Source organism: Ursus maritimus, unplaced genomic scaffold (genome assembly GCF_017311325.1).
Source record: "Ursus maritimus isolate PB19 unplaced genomic scaffold, ASM1731132v1 scaffold_21, whole genome shotgun sequence".
Taxonomy (NCBI): Eukaryota; Metazoa; Chordata; class Mammalia; order Carnivora; family Ursidae; genus Ursus; species Ursus maritimus.
This window is the reverse complement of record NW_024424564.1, coordinates 53,941,485-53,956,503: the sequence shown is the minus strand read 5'-3', so window position 1 is coordinate 53,956,503 and position 15,019 is coordinate 53,941,485. Positions and strand designations below refer to the sequence as shown.

Genomic DNA, 15,019 nt, shown 5'->3' with positions numbered 1-15,019 from the left:
GGGGGGGGGGGCTGCAGCTGCAGGCAGTTCCACGGAGGGACTTCTCTGAGCCATCAGCAGCCTGCACTCCGAGCCACGGAGGAAATGAGAGCCTTCATCCTCAGGGGCGAATCTGGGCAGCACGCGGTAGTGCTAAGTGCAGTCCACCTTGGCATGGACCCAGGAGCGCCGCAGGGGTCACCGTTGGAAGAGCGTCTCCAGGATCCAGGCTGCTTTCCTCTGTGGAAATTTACAAGAGGAAGGCTGATGCAATCCTGGAGCCACGACGGTCGATCATCCCGGCCCCCGCTTCCTGTTCCTCTGCTCTTAGCCATTGTAGATCCCCTCTGCTGTTCTGGATGACCTACCTGGTGGGGTGACCCAGACGCATCCTAGAGGCTTCAGACCCTCAATCATCACACCCTTCTCGGGCCATGGCTGCTGTACTTGTCCACATGCCATCGAAATTGGGCAGAGAGGCCAGTTCATGTAGGTACCAGACGTGTTCTCCCCCGGCCCCACTGGGCAGTAACATCCCTACCCCCTCTGGTGGCCACAGAGAGACCCCTTTCTTCGTCTGGCTAGTCTGCTGAGAGAAGGAGCCGTGACTCGACACTGAATCAGACTCTTACCACATCCCTTTCTGGCAGCGTTCCCTCTCTGGGGCTTGGGACTTCTCGAAGAGGCCAGAATTGTGAGAACAGGAAACAAAATCCCCTGAGAGTGATGTGAGTGGATCCAGTCCTGCCTCCACCCCCTGCTTCCCACACCCAGGTCTTTACTTAGAGAAGACACAGTGCTATGTAGGGCGCCCAGACTCAGGGTCTATCAACTCTGAGCTGAAAGGCTGCTTCATTGCTCTGTCGGGCCAGCAGCTTCTGGGCAGTCTCTCGGCCACGGGCTCACGGCCGCCACCTCCTTCGCTGTCAGTGGGTCCCCTGGACCAACACAAGTCTGTGCAGAGCCTCCAGGGGCTGGGTCAGACTCCCTGAAACCCACACACAGGCTACGTGTCCGTGAATCACGGGGTCCTATTGCCTCCACTCTGATCCACCGTGACTACCCTATGCACAGGGGATGCCAGGGACTGTAGTCTGGCTGGGCATCCAGTCCCAGCTGAGTTCTGTTACTGAAGAACAGTGGGGTGGGTGTTGGTGGACAATAGTCATGCCTCCCACACTCACAAAGTGTGCAATCCGCTCCCACCACCAAAACCAAAGAGGAAAGACGGGCAGAGTGCGGGTATGCCAGCCTCCACCGCTGGGGTATGGACGAGTGAATCCGCTGCCGCTGGAGTGAGGCTTGGGAGCACTGAGTCAGGTCCCGGCACACCGGCTGCATTGCTTAGGCCATGTCTGCGGTCTCCCTTCTCTCCAACTCACCAGCGTTGCCCAAGGTCCAAGGCTTACCTCGGATGATACCTTCAGTGGAAAGAACAGGATGCTGGAGTAGCCGCGCTTTAAACGTTGTTTTCTGCCCACAGAAAGGCCAGAGGCAGGCGGCTCTTGTGATGCTCTATTGGCTGAGTCACAGTGACCTAGGGGACGCTGGGGTGCTCACTCCTCCAGCACCCAGGTACCCAGTCCCCACTGCAGGGAGTGCTGGTGCTGCCCACGCCCAGCCAAGGGCTCCCTGGGAACCACCTGTCCTCCATCTAAGGGAGCTGCCCCACCGCTAGGCCTGCCCACACCCTGGGACAGGCCGGTGTGAGGAGACAAAGACCTAGCCCTCTGTGCTCAACTCATGCCGTCCCTGCAGGGCTGTCCCAGCTCCGGGCGGGATGGATCGGACAAGGTCATCATGCCTGCACGTAGCTCAACCTCGGCTCGTCCCATCCCGCCCCTGGCCTCACTCGCTCAGGCACGGCTCCCAAGTGCGTCCTCAGAATAGCTGTGTACGTGCTAGGCAGGGTTTTCAAGGGAAGGAGAACCAAGGGGGGGGGTGGAAATGGAAATTTATTATGAGGAATTGGTTCACACAATTACGGAGGCAGCGAAGTCCCACAACCCAGCGCCTGCGGGTAGTTTTAAGCCCGGTCTGCGCGCAGGGGAAGAGGAGCTACGTCCCCGCCCAGGCAGCAAGGCAGAAACCTCCTCCTTCCTCCCTCTCTCTCTCTATTCAGGCCGTCAGGAATCGCCTGAGGCCCTCTCGGGGGCGGGCCATCTGCTTTTCTCTGAGTCTACTAATTCAAATTCCAGTTTCATCCGGGAGCACAATGCAGAGACACCCAGAATGGAGTTTAATCTTGGCACACCCTGGCCAGTCGGTGGAGTCCACACATAAAATTACCCATCACCCAATACACCACCTACAGGGGCATTTCCTCAAATCCACCGGCTCCCACAAGACAAATGCAACCAGGCTCAGGCGTGCTGCCTCATGGTCACAAGGTGGTGTCCCAGCTCCATCTCTCACGTGCTCATGCCAGTGTCCCAGGCAGACAAGGAGGGAAGGAGGCCTAAGGAAAAAAAGAAAAAAAGACCTCTCCAGAAGTTCTGTGTTATCCAGGAAGGGCAATCCCCCAGGCGGCTTCCTTAGGAGCCAGAACTAAGTTAGACCCTGAAAGGAGACACCAATCACTAGGGAGCACGGGCTGCTGGCTTGGACTCATTAGAACTCCCCCTCCGGGGCTCAAGGACAAGTCATTTCCCACCCAAGCGATAGGTCTCAGCTCATTAGGACTCAGGTGCTGTTTGCAAGGAGGCGGGCAGACTGGCTGGGGAAGGCAGGTCCGCGCTGAAGCCAGAGGCGCTGGGGGAAAGTGCCCCGGGCAAGCGGGGCCCTGAGCCTCACCTAGAACTCAGAAAACGGGGCCTGCACACCTGAGCCCACTCCCACCGCTCCCCGCCCACACCTACACCCGTACAGCACAGGGACCTCAGCCACCCCAAACATGGGGGGAGCAGCTGCCTCTGTCTAGCAGAGACAGGAGAGGGCCACAAAATGAGACCACCGACAGAAAGAAGGAAGAGGTAGGCGCTGCGGGTCACCCCTTCGGTCACCCAGTCCTCACACACCCCATCCCTGCCGCCCCCTCCTTCTCTGGCCTTCACCTACACAGACAGCTGGAGGGGGCGCCCGCCCCACGGGGAGCCAGCCCAGTCTCACGGCTCTGCACAGCTGGGAGGTGTGAGGCTCTCTCTCTGTGCTGGGGTCAGACGTAGCCTCTCACGGTCAAGGGGCCTCAGACTGAGTTATCCACTGAGCCCTAACAGCTCCTGCCTTGAAGAGGGGAAAAGAAACAAACCCCCGTACGTAATGACCCACAGCAATACAGGTGCCCTAAAGTCTTAGCAAACTTCAGTCCCTCCGCCTCTGGTCAGTTCCCAGGGCTGGGATCCAGAGCCAAAAACCTTACTAACGGGGAGAATTTTAACCAGAAATTTCTGTCTCCCAGCGAGAGGGCTGAGATTCGGCCTAACCCCCACATCCATCCGTCATCTGATGGTTTCCACGACGGGGGTCTGGGAAACAAGGCCTCACTGGTGAAGCGCCAGGTCTGTGCACCGGGCTGCAGACTGCATCCCAGCTGCACCCCACAAAAGAGGGCACAGCCTCTTGGCTGGAGACAAATTTCTGGGGAGCTTCTTGAGACAGGCCTGAGGCCAGGCTGGGAGTCCTCTGGGCCCCTGCCCCAGGATCCCTGCTAACTCACCGGCCTGCCTGCTCAGCTCTCACTAGCTTGCCTTGGAGTGAAGTCTTTGTCTTCTTGACCTCGGCAGTCCTGGAGGGGCAGAAGGGATCTCTCCTTTGCCAAGTTTTATATTTTCGGGCTTCTCCGTGTTTGGATGGGCCAATTTCAGGCTAACAATGTCTCGATGCATGTCTCGGGAGCTTGTGGCTTCCCGGGTGCTGTAGTCTTGGCAGGGACATGGCCTGTGCCCCTGAGTGAGGGGAAGACATGTTTGTACAGGTCTCCTGGGGTTACTACAGCAGATGACCACCAACCAAGCGCTGGAAACAAGCGCTTCTCAGTCCAGTTCCTCCCAGACTCTTCTCACAAGGACCTGCTCAGCTCACCCAGCACCACCACCCCCTCTCAGGGTCCTCAGCTGAGCCACACCTGCAAGCTCCCCTTTGCCGTATGAAGGAACATTCACAGGTTTGGCGGGGGGGGGGGGGGGGGGGGGGGGATTGCAGAGATCTTTAGAGACCATTATTCAGCCGACCATGATATTTCATGACACCTAGCAAAAGTTCCCAATTTTCCCCCCATGAGAGGCGGATCCTCCTTCCTGCCCCCTCACTCACTCAATTTGGCTACTTCTAGAGTTTAGGGTCTCCCCCAGCAACATTCCACTTCCTAGTACTGAATTCTGCATGAGTTAGGGTGTTGGCAGTTGCAGGAAAGAGAAAATCCAGCTCAGATGGGCTCAGGCTATAAAGGAAAGTTCACAGTATATGCAGCTAAAGAGCCCAGAGGTGACCGGATGGCTGGAGAAGGGCTGGAACAACAGGACGATGGCCCCTTGACGTCCAGGATGCCTCTGTTTGAGGTCCCAGGATGCCTCTGTTGGCCCACCTGGACCACGTGCCTACCCCTGAACCAGTCGCTGTGGCCAGGAAATGCTGTGGTCTGGCGTGGTCTACACCAAAGGGGTGGTAGGAGTCCATCCTTCCAAATATAGTGGCTGCTACCCAACAAGAGGGGGTGGCGGGGACGCTGGGGAGGAACCCCGATGTCTACTGCACCACCCAAGGCAGGAGCCGTGTTGACAGACTGATTGATTTGATGGCCTAAAAATATTAACTTGTCAACATCTTTTAATTGGACAAAATATACGTACCATGCCTGACACAGTGTGAATATATGGACATCTTATAAATATGGAAGCAAAAGGGGCACCTGGATGGCTCGATCCATTGGGCATCCCCGACTCTTGATCTCAGCTCAGATCTTGATCTCAGGGTCGTGAGTTCAAGCCCAGTGTTGGGCTCCATGTTGCGCATGGTGTCTACTCAAACATAAATAAATAAATAAATAAATAAATAAATAAATAAATAAAACAAATAAACAAGGAAGTAAAAGACCTCAATAGGAAACAGTCTAATTTTAAAAATTAAGTGTATTTTTTAAATGTTTGAGGAAATCGATCAGAGGACATATTAAAGAAGCAAGGCAAGTGGTAAATGAACAAATAAAAAACGGGACTTTGAGCAATTTCTACAAATAAAAACACCAATGAAACACCACTTACAGACAGACCGGCAGATGAAGACAGATGGTGGGAGCGGAACCGGTGTCGCATCTAAAGCCCTGAGCACACGTGCACTTGGACCTCGCCACTGCCCCCAGGGGCCTCATCCTAAGGAACAGTGGGACAGGTGAACAGAGCTTCATGCCCACAGGCTCTCCATGTTACTGCACATAGTGGGGCGCTGGAAGCCATCTGAGCGTCTGAGGGTAAAGGAAACTCCGAGGGAGGAGTGAGACCATCGAGGTAACACGATGAATGCAGCCTGTAAAAACCAAGACATTGACCTGCACTTTCTTCTCATAGAGAAAAGTGGATGGTGAAGTGGAAAAGGCAGGTGACAACCTTTGTTGGAAAAAGTTTCACCTGAAGACCTGGAAGAAAAATTCCAGAAGGGCCTCGCATCAGTTACAGAGCTCCCAGATGAAGAGAACATACTTCAGCTGCTTTAAACAACAAAGGGGATTGATGGGGTCTGTGCTTGGTGAGTCCACGCAGAAGGGCTTGGACAGCTCGAGCCTGTCTGCAGATGCGTTTCTCTGCAGTGTTCTCGATTCTGTGTCCCAGGGTGCGCAGGGCTGGTCCCCCAGGCCACGGCCGGAGAGGCTGCAGGCTTCCTGCTCTCCTCTCCGTGGGGAGAGTAGGAGTCTGGCTTCCCAGAGCTTCTCTCCGACTGGGCCATCCCTAACCAGCCGCCGTGGCAGGAGAAGACCCTCACTGCCCACCGGAGACTCAGATCACCTGCTAACCGAAAGCAATCGCTCCGTCGAGAAGAAGGCACCGAAATGCTCACACTGTTTGTCTGCGGGTGGGAGGATGCCAGGAAGCTGTTCATTGGGAAATAGTTTGTATGTTAAAACTCGCAGATATCTTTCCAGGCTTAACTTTCTCACCAATCACATGACCCATGTCATTCCAGTAAAATTCCGTCCCAACCGATTCCAACCATTCCTTTTATGAACTTCGGTAAAGGTCTATTGTTTCTTCAGACAGTCCTGCTGGGTTTCCTGTGTGCTTTACGCTGACCAGGTTTGAGTATTTTTGCTTTGTATCCAGCCCCTGCCCTGTCAGATAATCTCTTCTTAGTTCTGATGGTTTGTCTTTGTTTTTTAACTTACAAAATAAGTTAAAAATTTTTTTATTGTAAGGAAAAGTAAGAAGGCTGAGATCATGAAGGGCGTTGCCCGATGGACGTGGGAATCACCGCCGGACATCAGGGATGAGCGAGGTGAGGGCGCGTGTGCTCGTGAAGGGTGCTCTGGCTGTGGGAACCCCCAAGACCATCTGCCCGGCTGCTCCTTCCCTTTCTATTTACCTTCCGGGTAAAGAAGGAAAGAAATTAAATTTGCTCATCTTCAGAATAGGAATTGATAGAGGTACACGCACATAATTTATAAATAAATATGCACAGATTTGTGTTCAATTTTTTTTTTTTTTTACAGATAGACATGGAAAATAAAGTTAGAAAACTTCTGGCATAAACTGCCCTTTATTTCTATGCCAGGTTTTACTGCCAATAAGTAACCGCCACCTCTGTCCGCAAAACATCTCCTCCACTCTCCCGCCTGCTCTGGGGGCCTGCTCCACTCACGCCGGGCTCTCCAGCAAATGCGAGAGGCCACGTGTTATGCCTACCCTTGCTCAGCCTCTCTGGGAAAAGGGTACAGTCCGGCATGCCGTTCCCCAAACCCCCAGTTCCCAAACTCGGTCTCTGCCTAGCCTTCTCCCAACGTGCTTGCTGCATTGAATCGAAGGTTACAACGTTTTCAGTGCGGAAAGTACTATTTGCAAAGGCCGACATCCTGCGCGTGCTTCCTCTAAGATGCCGATCCCGTCGGCTAGTAAACGTCTCCTCCTGGTTCCAAGGTTTGGAGTGAACATCACAGGTTCAGGTGCACAGGGAAGAAAAGCAGTCAGAAGGGCAGGGACTGCGGCCACCGGAGAGCAAGGCGACGCCCCCGCCCAGGCGTGAAGCACACTCCCCGCGTGCTGGCTGCACCACAGAACCCCAGTCCAAGTGAGTTGTTCGTTACAGCCCGGAAGCTCAGTGAACGGCACAAAAATTAAAATCCAGAATCCGGTCGTTATCCACCCAGGTCTGTGACGACAACAGCAAGCCCCAAGGCGCATGGGCTGTGGGGTCCGCGCTGGCCAGTCCTCGTCATCCTGCTACTTCCCGGATAACCTGCAGATCTGGCTGGTTCTTCCGAGGGAGGATGGTGGCTGCTCGACCAGATGTCCCCGGGACATGGTAGGGGAACAGGGACAGCCCTGCGGGGGAGGTTAGGCTCCCTGGTAACGTATCTGAAGCAGCCCCTGCTCAGGGGACCCAGCCCCAGGGCAGAGCTGCTGTGAAGTGACCCTCTGGCCCCATCCCGGGACTCTGCCACACCTCAGCCCCTCCATCAGTGTGTGTCCCAGGGCACGGGCAAGACCTCAGGGGACAGCCTCGGGCAACAGCTGGGAGGACCTCAGTGCGGGGATTCCCCTGTCCACCTCCTACAGCACACTCAGTCCCTCTGGGCTCTCTAGCTTCACACGTCCTTCCCCCTTCACACATTCAGCCCTGTGGTCCCACGTCTCCTGCCTTCAGCCCACCTGGGCCTTCAAGACTGGGATGCTCCCGGACACTGGGAGCAAGGAGGCTCTGCAGGGAGGCAATTTCCCTCGCTGCAGCACTTACCAGCCATCTCTAGATGGCGCAGAGTGGAGCAAAGATTTGGGCCACCCTCCAGCCAAGCTGGGAAGGAGCAGAGGCCGGAATGGAAGAACGCACAAGGCTTGCTTGGAGTTGTGCCCGGTCAAGAGGAGCACAAGGTATTTGAAATGAGATGCCCGGACAGAGTTCCAGGAGCCCTGGGGGAGCCCCGCCTGGGGACACCTGAGCCCAAATCCTCCAGGTCTTCCCCGGTCCAGGAGCCCGCTTTGTGTCCCTGGCACAGGGGAAGCCAAGGAGCCCGAGACTGCAACCACCCTCCCACCCCGCAATTCCCCAGGCCTTGAACGTCAAGCAGTGTGCAGAAGGTGCTGGCCCACAGGGGCGAAGCCCAGGCCAGCCAAGCACGCACATAGGAGGTCCCTGGTGGGGGTCCATGATGCCAGGCACCCTCCCAACCGACACGGCTAGTAACAGCCCCTGGGCCTGATGCTGGAGACGCCTCTGCATCCCTCCGGGTTTAGAGCAGGCTGCACCTGCAACCCGGCCCCATGGCTCTGGCTGCGGGCGTTTCTGGTAGGCAACAATCTCCCACCCCACCTGACCTGGGCCAATTGGTCAGTAGCAGCAGGCTGGGCGTTCAGGATGTGCTTGCCAAGTGGACTGGAAGGAAGTGACCAGAAGGAAATGGAGACGCAGAGAAACAGGGCCACCCTGCCCCGGCCCTGCAGGCCTGAAACCCTGTCACCCCTTCCTGGACCTCTGCCGCAGCTCCCTTGCCCTGGGGCAGCAGGACAGACCACCACAAGGAGAGCTCTTGCTCCCCGGGGACAGCACAGGGTTTACTGACACCAGTGACCGGCCGAGGAGAAGCAGCTCCCCTCGGAAAGGCCTGAGGCCGGGACATGCTATTCCTGGTGCAGGGTGTGCCTGGGTAGGAGACGGAGGGAAGGGACATGGAGAAAGTAGCCGGAGAGAGTCCCAGCCCCTCTCCAGGCCCGACCCTGCCCTTCTGCAAAATGGGGTCATAGTCCCCTCCTGCACGTAAAAATCAAGGGAGAAAGGAAGGAGCTGGACAGAAGTGGGGAGGTGGGGAGAGAGCACAGGAAGGAGGCGGGAGACTGAAGGGCACCTTCTCCCATTCCGAGCCCCAGACAAGCTGCTGATGCATGGCTGGTGGCTGAGGGAGGGCTGCCCCTGTGGGCTCTCAGCCTGGGGTTCACTCCTGCGAGCTGTCAGAGCTGGGCTGTGGCCCCACGTCCATCAGCAGCAGTGGCTCGAGGCTTCCGGGCACCCGGCCAGGTGCAAGCCTCACCCTCCCGGCCCCGCTCACTTCCTTCTTTCCTCGCTCACTCCTGTCAACCGCTGACCCCAGATGCTCTTCCACGGCTGCCCGCCTTGGCCACACCTGGCGTCTGAGCGACCTGGCATCCAAGCGGCCTGGCGTTCTGCCTAAGGCACAGCCAGGCTGCAGGAAGCTGACAATGGGCCTGAGTCATCACACCTGCAGGGACAAGGGGCTGGGGGAGTGACAGGGGCTGAAGGTTTCGGGGAAATTGGCTGGACAGTGTCTGAGCCTTCCCCCTGCTCGCCACTCAGGATGGCAGTCGGTGCCAGCCTCCCAGAGCCCTGCCCTGCGGCCACAGCACCACCCTGAATGCCCAGGCCCCACGTCCCCTCCTCTCCTGAGCACCCCCCTGCGTCACAGCATGGCATCATCACTCACTATAACCTGGGAATGACGCCAGGGGTGGCCAGAGAGCTGGCTGCAGTCAGACGGCCCCAACTCCACGTGACCCAGGCACAGCCGGCCTCTCTCTGGGCCTCACCTTCCACATCTGTGAAATGGGGGTGGTAACCACTCTGCCTTGTATGTCACGATTCTGAATCCCTGCCCCTGCTGTCAACAGGACCAACAGACCCTGACTCAGGGGCCATTTGCCGCCGGTGGTGATGGGGGTTGGGGGGGGCACCCTGGCACAGAGCATCCTTTAAATGCCTTCCCGAGAATCTGGATTCACACTATGACTCATGGTCATGCTGGCTTCAGCCTGTTTCCTTATTGGAAGAAGAGGGTAATGAAAGGGTGATTTTTTTTCTGCAGGAGCTTAAGCAGGAGACAAAGCAAGCTCTGTGTACCCAGAGACTTCGCCCTTCCTGCTTGCTTATTGCTTCCAGGGAAGTCACAAGGTGTACCGAGAAAACTGCAAGCAAAGTCTGGGAGCCTCACAGGTGTCAGAGCCGGCAGGGTCTTAGAGCCATCTCTTCCATGCCCCTATTTTGCAGACGGGCAAGCTGAGGCCCAGAAACCAGCAATGTATTTAAGGCTGAGCTGGACTGAGCCCCAGCATCCCTGACTCGCAAGCTGCCTCCTCCACTCCTGAGAGTAGGCCAACCCCACGGGGAGGAAGGACAGAGGACAGAGGCAGATGTATAGCTCCTCAGAAGAGGAAGGGGGTGTAAATGAAGGGGTGGGGTCTCTCTCAGGCTCTTACCCCTGGTTCTTGGGTACTGCAGAGGCTACCAGGGCAGATCCGAGCGGCAATTCCAAGAAAGACCACTCTGCTTTCTGACCTCCCCGAGCCATTGCACACAGGGATGTCCACCTGTCTGGGCCCTGATCACTGGGACCCACGCTTCTCTTTGAAGGGGGGTGGGGTTTTTTGGGATAGAAAAGCACATTCCAGTGTCAGCAGGAAAACCCTGAGAGACCATCTGGCTTCCTGCACCCCCATGCGTGCTTTCAAGGGAAGTGGGGCCCAGTAAGGCAAAGGGAATGGCCCCTGGTCACCTGGCTGGCCACCGGAGCAGTGCCGGGCCAGAAGATGGCCCTCAGCGCCCAGCCAGGGCTCTCCTCACACCAGCTGCCTGTGTGTCCAAGAGGCCGCAGTTCTGGCTCAGAGAAACGGGCTCACAGCAGAGGCGACACGGTGCCAGCTCTAGGCCAGGCCCCGTGCAGGCGGCTGGGCGCCAGTGGGCCTCTGGGGCTGCGCAGCGATCAGGTGGCCCCCAGGCCCAGGTACAGAGCAGATTCAGGGGCTGGACTCCCAACCCTGGGTGGGACACGGCAAGGCAGGACCCCACTGTGCCTCGCTGGGCAGTGTGAGGACCACCCACATCGAGATCAGGGGGGTTGGGGGGGATTGTGGATGTGCAGGTCCTCACCCCCACAACCCCACCGAATCCGGATCTCTGGGGCTGTGCCTCCCCTGCTCCATACACCCTCAACCTTGGCTCAAGCACAAGCAAGAGGCAAAGCTGGGTGTGTCCTCAGGGGCAGGGCACCCCCAGGACCCCGCCTACCAGTGGAAGAACGTTTGGTGTGGAATTTTCCATGACCCACAAAAGCGCAGGGAAGCTGTGGCAGCTTTGCTGGCCCCCGGCTCACGTGCAGCGGCTAATTGGCTGCCTGTTCTATTTCTGCTCCAGGCCTAAATGAGGTCACCCGCCCCGTGCTGCCTGGGGCGAGCCCAGCTGGAGGGCTCAGGAGCCCAACGGCCCAGCCGAGCCTGGGGGAGGCTAGGAAACGTGGGTCAGGCCAGCCGAGGGTGACTGCCCACTTGAACCGGAAAGATTTGCCAGGATGCGGGCCTTCGCAGGCAGGCCGGAGGAGCTGTGCACCCAGGACAGGCAGGTGGTCCCGGGGGCCTACTCCGTGGGGTGCATTCCCTGTGAGGGGTCTGTTGGCGGCTCTGAAGGGGACAAAGGCCAGGGCAGCTCTGGTGGTCAGGGAAGGCCACACCTCAGAGCGTCAGCTACAGACCCCAGCTGGGCCCTCCGCTCAACCTGCACAGTCAGGTGGGGACCCCTGGACTCCTCACTGCCTTCTGGCAAGCCAGCAGCGGAAAAATACAGCTGAAACCCCCGGAGTGAGCACCATTCGACCGCATACCATTCAGTGACATGGAAGAAATACAGGTTTTTGTGCAACCATTACCCGTATGTATGTCAGAGTCATCTGCTCCCTCCGAGAGGAAATCCTGTCCCTATCCGCAGGGCCTTTGCACGCCCCCTGGCAAGACCTGGCGGCCACTCAGCTACTTTCTGTCCCCCTGCATTTGCCTGCTGTGGACCCCTCATCCAAACAGGACCCCACGACACGCAGATATTCCACATTCTGTCACGTACCTGTGGTTGTCTCCGCCTTCGGCTGCTGAGAGCCTGTGCGCACGTCCTGGTCGGGGTCGCTGCTCTCAGATGATCTCAGATCACAGGGTGGCTCCGTGTTTGCTGCCGTTTTGAGGGGCTGCCAAACTGTTGCTCAGCAGCTGCTCCACTTTGCACCCCCCACGCACCCCCCCGGAAGGCATGAGGGGTCCGTCTCTCCACATCCACACCAACCCGTTACTCTCCATCATCCTGTTACGGCATTGGAGGGGGCGTGACGTGATATTTCCACGTGGTCCGGATTCACACTCTAACAACCAATAACGCTGAGCATCTCCTCCTGTGCCCCTTGGCCGTTTGCAAATCTTTGGTGGGATATGGGATCCCGGTGTGACTTCTCTCGCCCGTGATTCTTCCCGGAGTGGCTGTTTCAGGTCTCCATGTTGCCGCGGCGGTTGTGGTCTCACGAAAGCCTTTCTGCAGAGCGCCCCAGCAGACTCTGGATCTGGAGCTTTCTGGGGAGCTGACCGACAGCCTTCCTGTGCGCACTCCCCCTCCACCAGTGGCAGACATCACTAATCGATCACAGCCCTCGAAAGCCCAGAAATTTATCCACCAGGCCCCACTGAACACGCTGTTTGTTGGGGTGTCTGCCCTTGAAGAATTCGCTCAGGAGAAGGAAAGGAAACAAATGGACACAGGTTCCAGGGGCTGAAACAGAAGCCTATCGTGGGACAGGGGGCCCCAGCAACAGGGGGGTTAGTTCCAACGAGAGGAGACGCCAAGGCAGTGGCTGGGATTTGGGGGGCTAGCAAGTAACACTCCTCCCACGTTCAGAACCAAGTGAGAGGAGACACAGAAATCCGAAACAGCTCAGACTGTCAGCTCTACGGCTGACGAAGCCGGACTGAGCCTCACCGAGGCGTCCGTCATGCCCACGGGATGGCTCTACTCAGAAAGACGGGTGAGGACAAGCACGGGCCAGGACGTGCGGAACCTGGAATCAGGCAGCCCTGCTAGTGGGTGTCTAAGTGGTACCGCGGCCAAGGAGAACCGTTTGGGGGTTCCTCAGTGAGGCAGGGGGTGAGCCCGTAACTCAGTCGCTCCCCTCCCAGGTACGGAGTGGAGGGCACGGACGTGTCCACACAAAAACTCGCACACAGAGGTGCCCAGCAGCGTCATTCCTGACAGCGAACGCGCGCCAACACCCCAAGCGTCCAGCAACCGGTGATGGAATGAACCCAGGGTGCTCCAGCCCTGCCACAGCGGGTCTGGCTCGGCCCCGCGGAAGATGGAGCACCCACGCATGCTCCGACGGGGACGGACCCTAAAAACCTGACGCGAGGGGAGAGGAACCAGGCACAAACGCCCACATCGTGTGTGATTCCACCCACAGGAAATGTCCAGAACAGGCGAATCCGTGAGGACAGGGGGTCCATCTGTGGTTTTCAGGGGCTGAGGCAGGAGGGGAAGGGCTGTGACCTGTAGGGGCACACAGTTTCTTCACGGGTGATGAAACGCTCTGAAAGTGATCGTGTGAGCCCCCTGATAGCCCGTGAGCTGCATGCTTTAAAGGAGTGGAGTGTGTCGAATGTGAGCTGTCACTCAGCGAGGCTGTGCTGAAAACAGCAAAGCTAGGCTGCAGGTGAGACGCCTGGCCCAGCCCAGAAACCACTGACCAGCGGCTTTCTTGGGCCCCTGTCACCTGTTACTTGGCTTAACCCAGGCCCTCCCCCACTCCACCCCAACCCCTGTGGCTCCCACAGGGAATTGCTCGCCCCTGCTTCCACAGTGACCTACTCAAGCCCCCTACTCGGTTTAAAGAGTCTAGAGTCTCTCCCCCAAACACATTGCCTCCTCCAGAGGCTCTTACTTGACATTTAAGCAGAGACAGAAGACAAGGGAGATCTGGACCACACAACCAGCCAAGGGGTGAGGGTGGGGGAGAATGTTCAGAGCAAAGGAACTGGCACGTTCAAAGGTCCTGGGGTGGGATCATGCGTGGCCGGTCAAGAAATATCAAGGAGAGGATTTGATTGGGGAGCAGTGAACCAGGAGCAGAGAAGAGGGAGGGAGGCAAGGAGAGCCCTGAGGGCAGAGGGGAAGGGATTTGGATGTAATCTGGATTTCCATCTCAAAGGGATCCCATTGGCGGCTCAGTGGAAGCTGGGAGATCAACTAATTCCAGGAATTTTTGTTGGAACACGCTGTTCTTCCTGGGCTGTGTAATTATGCTCCTCACCCGTCTAGATGCAATTTTTAATCTCAGCTCCTAGACCACAGCAATTTCCTGTAAGGAGTTTTGGAGATAAGATACAAGCCGTGTAAATTTCCCTAACCCTGGATTGTCTGCCCAAGTCCTTTGTCCCCTCACCTGGGAGACAAGCCTGGCAAGCAAACGCCCCACGTGGGACAGCTTCCTCTCACCTCCACAGTGAACAAAGCCCCAGGGCCCTGCGATGTTAGGGCATCAGAGAAAGGGTGGTTTAAAGGGGTTCTTGTTTATCTCTTTGTCCTGTTGTTTAAGGATTTCGTGGATGTTTCCATAACAAAAGATCTTACCGTCACTTTGGTTTCAGGTGTAAGGAGGGAAAAAGTCTTCCTCTGCCATTCAAGGTCTTCCAGCTGGACTAAGAATTAAATTTACAGGAAACAGATTAACAGGGGAAAAACAACAACAACAACCCCAAAGTCTTACTATGTTCTCTCGGAGGCCCAATAAAGACATTGAGACCGGGGGCGCCTGGGTGGCTCAGTCGTTGGGCGTCTGCCTTCGGCTCAGGGCGTGATCCCGGTGGCGTTATGTGATCGAGTCCCGCATCGGGCTCCTCCGCTGGGAGGCTGCTTCTTCCTCTCCCGCTCCCCCTGCTTGTGTTCCCTCTCTCGCTGGCTGTCTCTCTCTGTCTAATAAATAAATAAAATCTTTAAAAAAAAAGAAATTGAGACCAAAGCAACTGACCAAGGCAGGGGGTTTTACGCTTTTTAGACAGAGGCATCAACCTGGGAGGAATTAACAGGACAAAGAACGTGTAGCTTTGGGAGCTTCGATTGGTAAGGAATTCCAAACAGAATTTGGCCTGGG

General features: G+C 56.9%; 2 long non-coding RNA genes across 6 annotated transcripts; one reads left to right on the top strand and one right to left on the bottom strand.

Annotated features, from left to right (window-relative positions):
• Positions 1-32: 32 nt before the first annotated feature.
• On the bottom strand, positions 33-3,319 carry LOC103674017. Of its 2 annotated transcripts, XR_571527.2 has the most exons (4): positions 3,037-3,319; positions 2,292-2,437; positions 348-1,400; positions 33-219 (listed from the first exon to the last, which is right to left on the bottom strand). It is a non-coding gene; the product is annotated as an uncharacterized LOC103674017 (long non-coding RNA). The 2 variants fall into 2 exon arrangements; XR_571526.2 differs by having other exon boundaries at positions 33-1,400.
• Positions 3,320-5,142: 1,823 nt separating this feature from the next.
• LOC121104454 lies at positions 5,143-14,744 on the top strand. 4 transcript variants are annotated; one of them, XR_005836800.1, is made up of 4 exons: positions 5,143-6,203; positions 6,323-6,402; positions 7,041-7,425; positions 14,517-14,744. It is a non-coding gene; the product is annotated as an uncharacterized LOC121104454 (long non-coding RNA). The 4 variants fall into 4 exon arrangements; XR_005836802.1 differs by lacking the exon at positions 14,517-14,744 and having other exon boundaries at positions 7,041-7,191; positions 7,249-8,809; XR_005836801.1 differs by lacking the exon at positions 14,517-14,744 and adding an exon at positions 7,739-8,809.
• Positions 14,745-15,019: the final 275 nt, after the last annotated feature.